The 9,319-nt window shown below is 46.8% G+C and overlaps 1 long non-coding RNA gene across 1 annotated transcript; it reads left to right on the forward strand.

Annotated features, from left to right (window-relative positions):
• The first annotated feature begins 7,683 nt into the window (after positions 1-7,683).
• Positions 7,684-9,313, forward strand: LOC109369969. Its single transcript, XR_002119676.1, has 3 exons — positions 7,684-7,708; positions 8,063-8,222; positions 8,324-9,313. It is a non-coding gene; the product is annotated as an uncharacterized LOC109369969 (long non-coding RNA).
• Positions 9,314-9,319: the final 6 nt, after the last annotated feature.

Genomic DNA, 9,319 nt, shown 5'->3' on the forward strand with positions numbered 1-9,319 from the left:
CGGGACGCTCCGTGAGCCCTGCAGCCTCCGTGAGCCCACGGCCCCCGCCCTCCCCCGGCACAGCTTTCCAGACCTGAAGAGGTTAATTCGTTTCTTCTCATCTTCTCTACCACCTGTTTAATTTGCATGCTTGTTTAAAGGGAGGTGTTTCTCATCATCCAGCATGGGCTTGTGCTTAAAAGGCTCACGTTATTTTTATAATAGTGTTTTCTTAATTTAAGATTCTCCCCAGTGGGACTGTAGTAAAGTTAAACACCCACATAAGCGATAGCAGGATCAAAGACCATGAATCACATAGGATTCTTTGCAAGCTCCGTTAGTAGGATGAATAATTTTATACGTGCTCCTTCCTAAAAGAAGAATCAATGGAGCTGCGCTCCTGCAAAGAAATGAAATGTGGCAGTAAGTAAGGGCAGAGATCGCCCGTGAAAAGCAATCTGCACAGTGACGGTGAAGAAACAAAAAAAGTTAATGATTATGTTGTGCAGATGGAAAATGCTAACTGCTCAGCCAAATTAAATAAGGTCTGGAAAACCAGTTGCACCATCTCCTGCAATTTAATTTACTGCTCTTTAAATAGAAGGCAAGATAATGACTGGGAGAGCTTGAAGTCTGAAATTCATTGGTGTGCCCACTGTTTCAACAGTGAGCCATCCAAGATGTTAACCCTGAGCAAAGTGCTGCAATAGATGGCTGTATCTGGGCACAGCAGCCTGGGTTTGATCAGGAGAGATGGAAAAGAAAAAAGTAGGAGAGCATGGGTTTGCTGTGACCTAAAGGGGCACCACTCTCCCTTGGGCCACCAACAGCCCTCACACGTGATGTTTTTATTGTCCCTCTGCTGAAGCTGCCAATGAAGTGTTAATTTTCTACTATGCTGCACAGTCCCTCTGGAACTAAGGCCAGAGCCAGCAGCACACATTACAAGCACTAAATCCCTTTGAAGCCACTTCTGATGGGACAAACATACTTCACTGAAAGCCTCCAGATCCCATCACCAGAGAGCTGCTCATCCTCCAGAAAATTACAGCTGAAGCTGAAAACAAATGATTTTGTTGCAAACAACCTGAGCTGTAAGGAACAATATCAACGCACAACCCCCACACTTCCAACACAGAGCAAATAGCAGGCAGCACAGCCTGTGTCATTATGCCAAATGAGACATGTAAACCTCCATTTATTTCTTGTTTACAGCAGTAAATGGCAGGCTTTGCAGGGGCACAAGTTTTGTCGTGGGAATCTCAGATAGCAGTAAATTAATCTGGTTTGGGAGGAAGGGCAATCACAGGATGCGTTGAATTAGCACGTACATCCTACACCTACAGAGATTTCTAAGTCGTGACACAGAGGCAAGAACACATCTCCTGAGGGGGATCTCACAAGGAGAAATGAAGGTGAGAGCAGCGTCCTGATCCTGCTCAGCCTCCTTGCGCTGAACAAAACCAATTCAGAGATGAGGAGTCCCAGGAAATTGCTAGCACTTTGAGAGAGAGATTTATAGGCTTTAATTAACAATGTGTTTCATTGATATTTGCCGCATCCCCAGAACGTTCACATTTAAAGAAACCCTGCTGATGCCATCTCCTGTGCCTCCGTACCTTCCCCAGCAGATTTGCAACACAAACTGTGTTAGGGTGCAACTCCGTGCTCCAAGGCTGTGCAAAGATGGGGTAACCACAGCTCATCTCTGCAGAAGGTCAGAAAAAGAAAAAAAAAAAAGGATTTTCTACCATGAAAAGTTCTTACGGAGCAGAACTGGGTGGCTAAGAGGAGGTGTCAGCAGGTAGCTCAGCTCAGCTGATTGCAGACTGGTAACAGCTGAATTTTCCCAGACAAGCACTGGCAAGGTGGATTGGGAAGAAAGAAAACAAACAAACAAACAAGTGAGGTAGAGTGAGAGATACAGTTCAGGTCCATTCTGCATGCTCCTAGCACTGCTTTCCTGCACCTAGTTTAAGCACCTGTTTGCTATGAAGGCCCAAGCACTTTGGTGTGGAGCTGACTAGCATTGAAGCAGGCACATTGCAGCTGGAAAAAAAACTGTAACTCCTTCCATGGTTTTGACATTTAAAGCCTTGCCCTTATCATCCCCAAGCCTGGCAGCAACACATGCTCGAGGCATTATCTGCCTGCTTGGGTGGCTTTTCTCACAACTTCTGCTTCCAGCTAGAGCATAGGACTCTTGCAATACAAGCAGCAGAGGCTGGAAGGGGCAGGCAGCCTCTTAAAGCATTCAGGACCATCCTTCCCCTTGCTGGCAGTTGTATAACATCACTGTGGCAACTACAGTGCTTGCATACTTGAGAAATATTAGGAAAGCATTAGGCTTATTTTAGCTATGTTTTAACACTGTTTAGCACCTGCAAGCAAGGAAGAGAACAAGCACCATCTGAGCAGTCATGTTGTACTGCCATGCTGGAAGCATTCCACAGCTATTTCCGAGGCAGTAGGTATGACACCTTGGAGAACATCAAGCTGATAACCAGCTTTTGCTTATTTGGTTCTCCTGATAAAAAAGGAACTTTGTGTGATGTTGAGAAAGACCTCTGTCTAGCTGGTGCTCCTCTTTTTCACTTGGAGCCAGAGCCTGCTGCAGCATAAACCTCCCTGGCCTTGATTGCTGGCTGGAGCACAAGCCCTGGCTGCTGTGCCCAGCTGCTGCTGATGCCCTGCTGGCATGCAGAGCCAACAGCCATGAAATGTGATTCCTGTACCAAAGGCTGCTGTCATGATCACTGGCTCTTGAAACACTGCCTGTGCCTTCAGAAGCATATTAAGTAATGCAGGAGCTGCTTCTGATCGCTTCTCAGGAAGATGAACTGATCAAGTGAAAGCCAAAGCAGAGGTGAGGATGAAGGGATCTGATTTGATATTTGCTTCCAAAGGCTTAAATAAACATTTTTTAAAACCTAAAGCATGATATTAAAGAGTTGAATCCAAATGCTTTTGGCAAACGCTCCCCCATCTAGGAATGATTTCATATCAGCCAAGCTGTTAAGCAGAGGTTGTCATGGAAACAAGTTATATTCAAATGATATGGCCAGAGATATACTGTATTTAGTGAGTTCTTCATTTGCTGCATATTGGGAACATGTCAGAACTAAACGATATTGCATAACTTTGTTTTGTTCAAAACTAACTGGCTCGCACCCCCTGTTTTTCTGGCAGGCATGAGCCAGTGCCTGGGTCAGCGAGCAGTACTGAGCAGTGCTCTGCAGGACAGGCTTTTCCCCTCTGCCTCCTGGAAACTGCCTTCCACAGAGGCAGGAGGCACAGACCAAACACATGCACGTGTGGACATCCCACAGGTGTCCATCACCTCCTTGCAAACACAGCCTACTATTCACTTTCTGTCTGTGAATGACACTGGAGCAAATCTCAGATAGACTCTGGATACTGAGTTCCTACATCCACTTTTTTTTCCACTATTAAGAAGTGCAAAAGAATTGCAGCTTTTACACAGCAGTGTGCAAAGGAAAGTACTTGGGGTGATCTCCTAAGAGGTGGAGAAGCCCTGATTGCCCAAGAAGCTGACCATCAGGAAATAGTTAAAGAGAAGTAAAGCTTTACCCTTAAAGTCCTCGCAGAACTTCACAGAGAGGTGACAGCACATCACAACTTCTGTTTCCAGGGTCCTATGAAATCCTATGCGGGTTTGCTCACTCTGGGGCAAATGGTACTAAACTTTTCTCAGCTTTCTCTTCCTTACAGTTTATAAAGCAAAACCAACACTAAATAGCAACTCAGGTTTATAACAAAGCAAATAAAACCCAGAGGTTTTTTTTTGTTTTGTTTTGGTTTTGTTTTTTTCCATAAGTGAATATGCTCATACAGAAAACGTATAAACTCCCTGCTCGCCTTTGCTCAGTGCAACAGTGTGAAGGACATCAGCCCTTCCAGGTGTTTTGCATTGCAGAATCACTGCTGTTTGGTCACAGCTGCTCATGAAGTTTCAGCCCGACCCTAAGCCCTTATCTTTATTTTTGACCCAGTTGCTTTTGGGGAGCTGAACTGGCATAATATCCAACCCGTGCAACAGGCTTTGGGAGACCTGAATTTCTGACACAGCTTTCGATAACAGGCTTCTGATTTCATCCCTTCCTGTTCCCCATGCATGGGAGGCATTACACCTATCGTAGGACCTAAAGAAACAACGCCTAGTGAAAATGAGATCATGAGCAGAAATGCAAGAAACTTGTGGACCTCAAATCTGAACTGAATTATACACTGGGCACAACTTCCAAATAGCTTTCCTTTGCTTATTTCCTAGCAAAATATCTGCACAGTGTTTCACTTAGATATTGCTTCCCCAAACCCGGGGATCTCAAAATAGCATCATCCACCATGCTATTCAATGTGTTACATTAAATTCAAAGGAATATTATTGGCACCACATCTGGCAATTGCTTTGATGTGGAACATGAGCTTAAATACTGATCTTTTTTTGACAGGCAGCCCGGTATGCAGCTGAAGGAAATAACATGGGAGAGTCACATCCTACACGCTGAGCAGTGCTGCAATGTGAGCCACGGGTGGAAGCTTCATCTTGTGTTGATACTGCAAGAAATGTAAGATTTACAAAATAGAAAAAAAGTACACATAAACTCATTTGTGCAGACTTGATGCTCATCTCATGCACATGAGGAGCTCAATACCACTCACAGAGGGTCGCTGAACTTTGCATCCAGCAAATTGTACCCATTGAAGGCAGTGAAACCAAAGGCCCTCCGGAAGCGAACCGCTAGAGGGAGACTGACTTCATACTGTGACATCGATCCCGCACCTCCAACGCCAGATTCAGATGAAACGCACTCCAAGTAGCTCAAGTCAAAACTACTCGTGTGTGGCTTCTTCTCAACTAAAAGTGGATGAAACGAATAGGTCAAGTCTGCCTTCTTACTGTAAAGTGGGAGAGCGTTGTGTAAATGGGATCAGGCAGTCACATATCCTGCTGTTTGTAAGAGAGGTGAGACCCAGCCTATGAAAAAAAACGCACCAAAAAATACCCCAGCCACTGAAAATACTAATAGCTGTATCCTAGCAACGTCACACATTCCTTGTGGACTTTGTTCTGGAGCCTACAGTCTTATTTCATCAAAATTATTGACTTTCTCAAAGTCTCTAAACGACCATCAAAAACCAGTTAGTGCTTAAAAAATACAAACATTTAATTAGTCGCATTAATAAGCAAAGAAGAAAAGGAGCTTTGCATGCTAGCACTGCCTTTTCATGGAGCTCAGTTTAGCATCCTTTGAAATCAGCATCAAAATCTCCACTTTATTTGTTGGTAAGAGAGCCAGGTCCACCCTGAGGGAAGAAAAGGTGCAAATGGGGGTTGGCAGATGGGAGCTGTACCCTAGGTTGGACTCAGACATTGCTCAGCTGAAGCCCATACAGCTCTCCACAGCTCTTCTAATCGTCATGTTCTTATTGGGAAGGTAAAATGGCATTTACACGGTATGCAGGGGCTTTGCACTGTACATCACCAAGTAAAGGAGAAAAAAATCAAGCAAAAAACAACTAGCACAGCAACAAAACCCAACGACAGAGAAATCGACTGCTCGTTATCCATAACAGGTTGCACGATGATCCAAACAGTCCTGGGGGCATTTTACATTTAGCTCAGGGTTTGGGTAGGCTCAGATTTCGGCACAATTTTCACTCAGCTCCAAACTACATCACAGCTTTTCTGATAGTTTTTCTCTATTATTTCAAGCTCAGCTTCAGTAAGTTAGCAAGACATTTTAGCAGAGAGAAAGTGCCATTAAAATAATAAATTCCTTTTCATGAGGCTGCCTTAAAAGCTCAGTTGATAGAATAGTACAACAAAAAATGCTTCTCGTGCTTTACTTGGCCCACAAAGTTGCTTGAGACTCACGAACACTTCTAAACTGCATAAGCTTTTTATGTGCTATTTCTGTATTTCAAAAGTAACCAAGAGAGTGCCTTTGTTGAAGCAGCAATTTAAGAGCACAGTAGTGTTAACGGCTCTCTAAGAGAAGAACCTATACTTTATAATTGCAAGTCATTATTTTGTATTCCTCAGTAGAGATTATATTGAAAGACTCTTATTGATAAACCAACCTTTGAACTAATGTCACCAATGGTACAGGATCCCTCCAGCAATGTAAATAAGTCGATAGTTCTCCCTGACAATTAGATTTATCCCCAAAGTGCTCACAGGTAATCAGCTAATGAAAAATTTAGAGAATCATCCCAAGTTATGCTCCTTGTTATACCTTGTTGGGCTAGTTTATACCTACGTGAAAAAAAGGGGAGAAAAAAGCAAAATGCATCACGTGTACCACCAAGACAAAGGTGTGAAGCACAGACTGGGCAGATGGTTGTAGCCCCATAAGGAAGAGAACTAACAGGAAAATCTGTTAATGGGGAGATGGCCCTGAGACCTCAGAGCAAGGACTTTCTGTAGCTTGCTCAGCACTGCTGTGGGCAGCTTGTGCCTCGCCGGGGCTGTGCCCTGCAGCAGGGGAGTGCTGCAAAAGCTTCAGAAGAGCAGCATGTCCCTGGCCATTCAACGGCTCAGAGGAGAAGAGGCAGTGAGAGAAGCGAGCAGGAAGCAGCTATTCTTCCCCTCTGCTTTCTTCCCTCTCCATTGAGTGCACTTTAAAGGCCCGCTCCCTTTGCAGGGCACTCAGAACTTCCAGCAAGTGGCACGCACGGAGGCACTCACAGCCATGATACCTGCGTCTGGTTATTTCCAGTCAAAATAATCTCCTACTCAATTATGGAGAAGAATAGAGGAGCTCAGCCTGACTCACAGTCACATGGGGGAAAAATGAGAGGAGTTGCTGGAGTTCAAAACGTTCTGCTGCTGTGGAGGAGGATCAGTGCAGCGGGAAGAAGTGCTGCTCTGCAGTAGCGCATCTCTGAGGGCTGGAGGAGACCCGAGTCTGCTCCCCGCTGTGCCAACTGCACTCCTCCACTCTTCTCTCCTCCCTCCCCAGGAGAGCACATGGAATATTGCACAGCCGGGGAGAAGCCCTTGGAAGATGCGAGGGCTGTCAGATGCCGCTCTCCAAATGCATGCAAAGCAATTTTGGGTTCAGCAGTGACACTAATGCTCCATCTGCTTTGCTGTCATTCGTTCATTTGGTGTGCCTGTGCCAACACTTCTGTGAACAAAGCCACATCCAAACCCTTTGTTATTGCCCTGCTGACCGAGGAATCACACACAGCCTGATGGCAGCGCTCTGTGCCTGCCCTGCCCCAACCCCCTGCCCCAACACCTGTGCAATGCTTTCCCAAAGCTGCTCCAAAGTTGCCCTCCCTCATTTTGCTGCCATGTAGCACAGCTGTGCCATGCTTAGAAGGCAAGCATGACTCCCGTTCAAAGCATTTGAGGTAGTAGCATAAATTTTGTAGACGTAGAGCCTCTCATTTTATTTTCACATTAACCAGTATCTGAACGTTACCTTAATGTGTCATTGTCACCAAGTATCACTGAGACCTTGCAGCTCCCTACAATTCCCTGAAAGGAGGGTGTAGCAAGGTGGGGGTCGACCTCTGCTCCCAGGTAACAGCAATAGGACAAGAGGGAATGGCCCAGAGGAGGTTTGGATTGGATGTTGGGAGAAATTTCTTCTCAGAAGGAGCAATAACACATTGGTACAGGTTGCCCAGGGAAGTGGTGTGGTCACCATCCCTGGAGGTGTTCCAGAACTGTGGAGATGTGGCACTGAGGGACCTGGTCAGTGGGGATGGATTGGGGATGGACTCAGAAATCACAGAGATCTTTTCCAACTTTAATGGTTCTATCATTCCTCAATTACTGTACCTGTTAACTTGTCCTTGCCTGAATTGCATGTGATGGCAAAATCATTGTGGCTGACTGCTCCCACCTACTCTACTTCCCAGCAGTGTCTCTGCTATGGCAGGAGCTCAGATTTTAACCTTCAGGCACATCCTGACATTTCCTGCTTCCCTTGGATCACCCAGGAGATAACACTTTGGTTGCTGCTGCAGTGGTGCCAAGGGACACGTGGTGAAAACACTGTGACTGTCCCTGCACTTCCTTCTGACTTAAGCTCTCTCCAAGCTACAGGTGGAAGAAAGATGAGCTAGCAGTTTGCTGCGAGCCTGGCACAGCAGCTGTGAATTACAGCAGTGCCCAAGCAAGATCAGCTGCACTGGTGTTCATGCAGGGAGGCACAGAGGAGAGAAGAAGATGAGCTGCTGCCTTGCTCACAGAGCTCCCATAGCAGGTAAGGTCCCTTTGCTCCCCCGTGTGCCCAGGAGCAACCAGTCCTGGGCTGCAGGCGGTGGCCCCAGTGCCCCAGGCACGAGGTCCCCCCATCTCCCATAGAAAGCTGCTCCCGGTGCCAGCTGCCAAGAGGACACCACACACCCAGAGCTTGTCACCGCCCGCAGTGCCTGCGTGGGAGACTGCAGAGAGCACTGAGCAACCTGTGGGCAATCCTCTGTCACAGCACAACTCCAGTGCCAATGAGAAACCTAACTACTGAGAACAGCTCAGATGTGTTGGTAGAAAGCAAAAAGCAGCCTCAATTATCTGCCTTTTTTTGTGTGTGTGTGCTTTTAGAATTTCTTTGCACTCAATAAATACCAGATCCAAACCAGACTCATGGGCAAAGGACACGTTGCCCTCAACCAGCCTTTGGGCTGAAGTCTGCTGTAGGCTCCATCAGTGTCCAAACACTACAGCTGCTCCGGATGTCTGAGGTCACACGCAGCCCCAGCTCAGATTTCTGACACCGCTCACAAAGCCCTGCTTGAAGGCTTCTCCACCAGAACCAGCATTTGGGGCTGATGCAGACAATTTATTTGCAATTGTTTCTGGAGTAACATTGAATTTACTGATGGCTTTTAATCCTTTGAAAGGAATTTTGGATGCGTCCTTCACGAGAGGCCATGATGGAAGGCCAGCAGCAGCACAATAATTGCATTAGCGTGTTCAGTGTGCCCAGGGCCTTGCCCTAAATATCCTTCTTTTCTGCCTGTTTAGGTGCATCAGATCCCACATGTCAGGGCTCTGACTCGAAGAGGCGGCACTGCCTCTGTGTTCCCGCTGAGATGTCTGTCCATCAGCTCGCTGCAGAGCTGCACCCTCTGAAGCACTCCCTGCCCAGCGGGGACACCCGCAGCAACAGGCAGCATCTTCCCTCCGCGCACACACAGGGAGAGCTCCGGCATGGATGTATCCGGCGGCAGCGCGCTTCTGACCGCGGCACGGCGAGGTACATCTCTGCCACACGGATACCCGCACGCTGCGGCTCTCAGCGGGCACGTCCGTGGGTGCGCACCCACCTGTGCCGCGCACGCACCTCCAGCCATGACTTCA

This window comes from Meleagris gallopavo, chromosome 14 (genome assembly GCF_000146605.3).
Source record: "Meleagris gallopavo isolate NT-WF06-2002-E0010 breed Aviagen turkey brand Nicholas breeding stock chromosome 14, Turkey_5.1, whole genome shotgun sequence".
In the NCBI taxonomy this organism is placed as follows: Eukaryota; Metazoa; Chordata; class Aves; order Galliformes; family Phasianidae; genus Meleagris; species Meleagris gallopavo.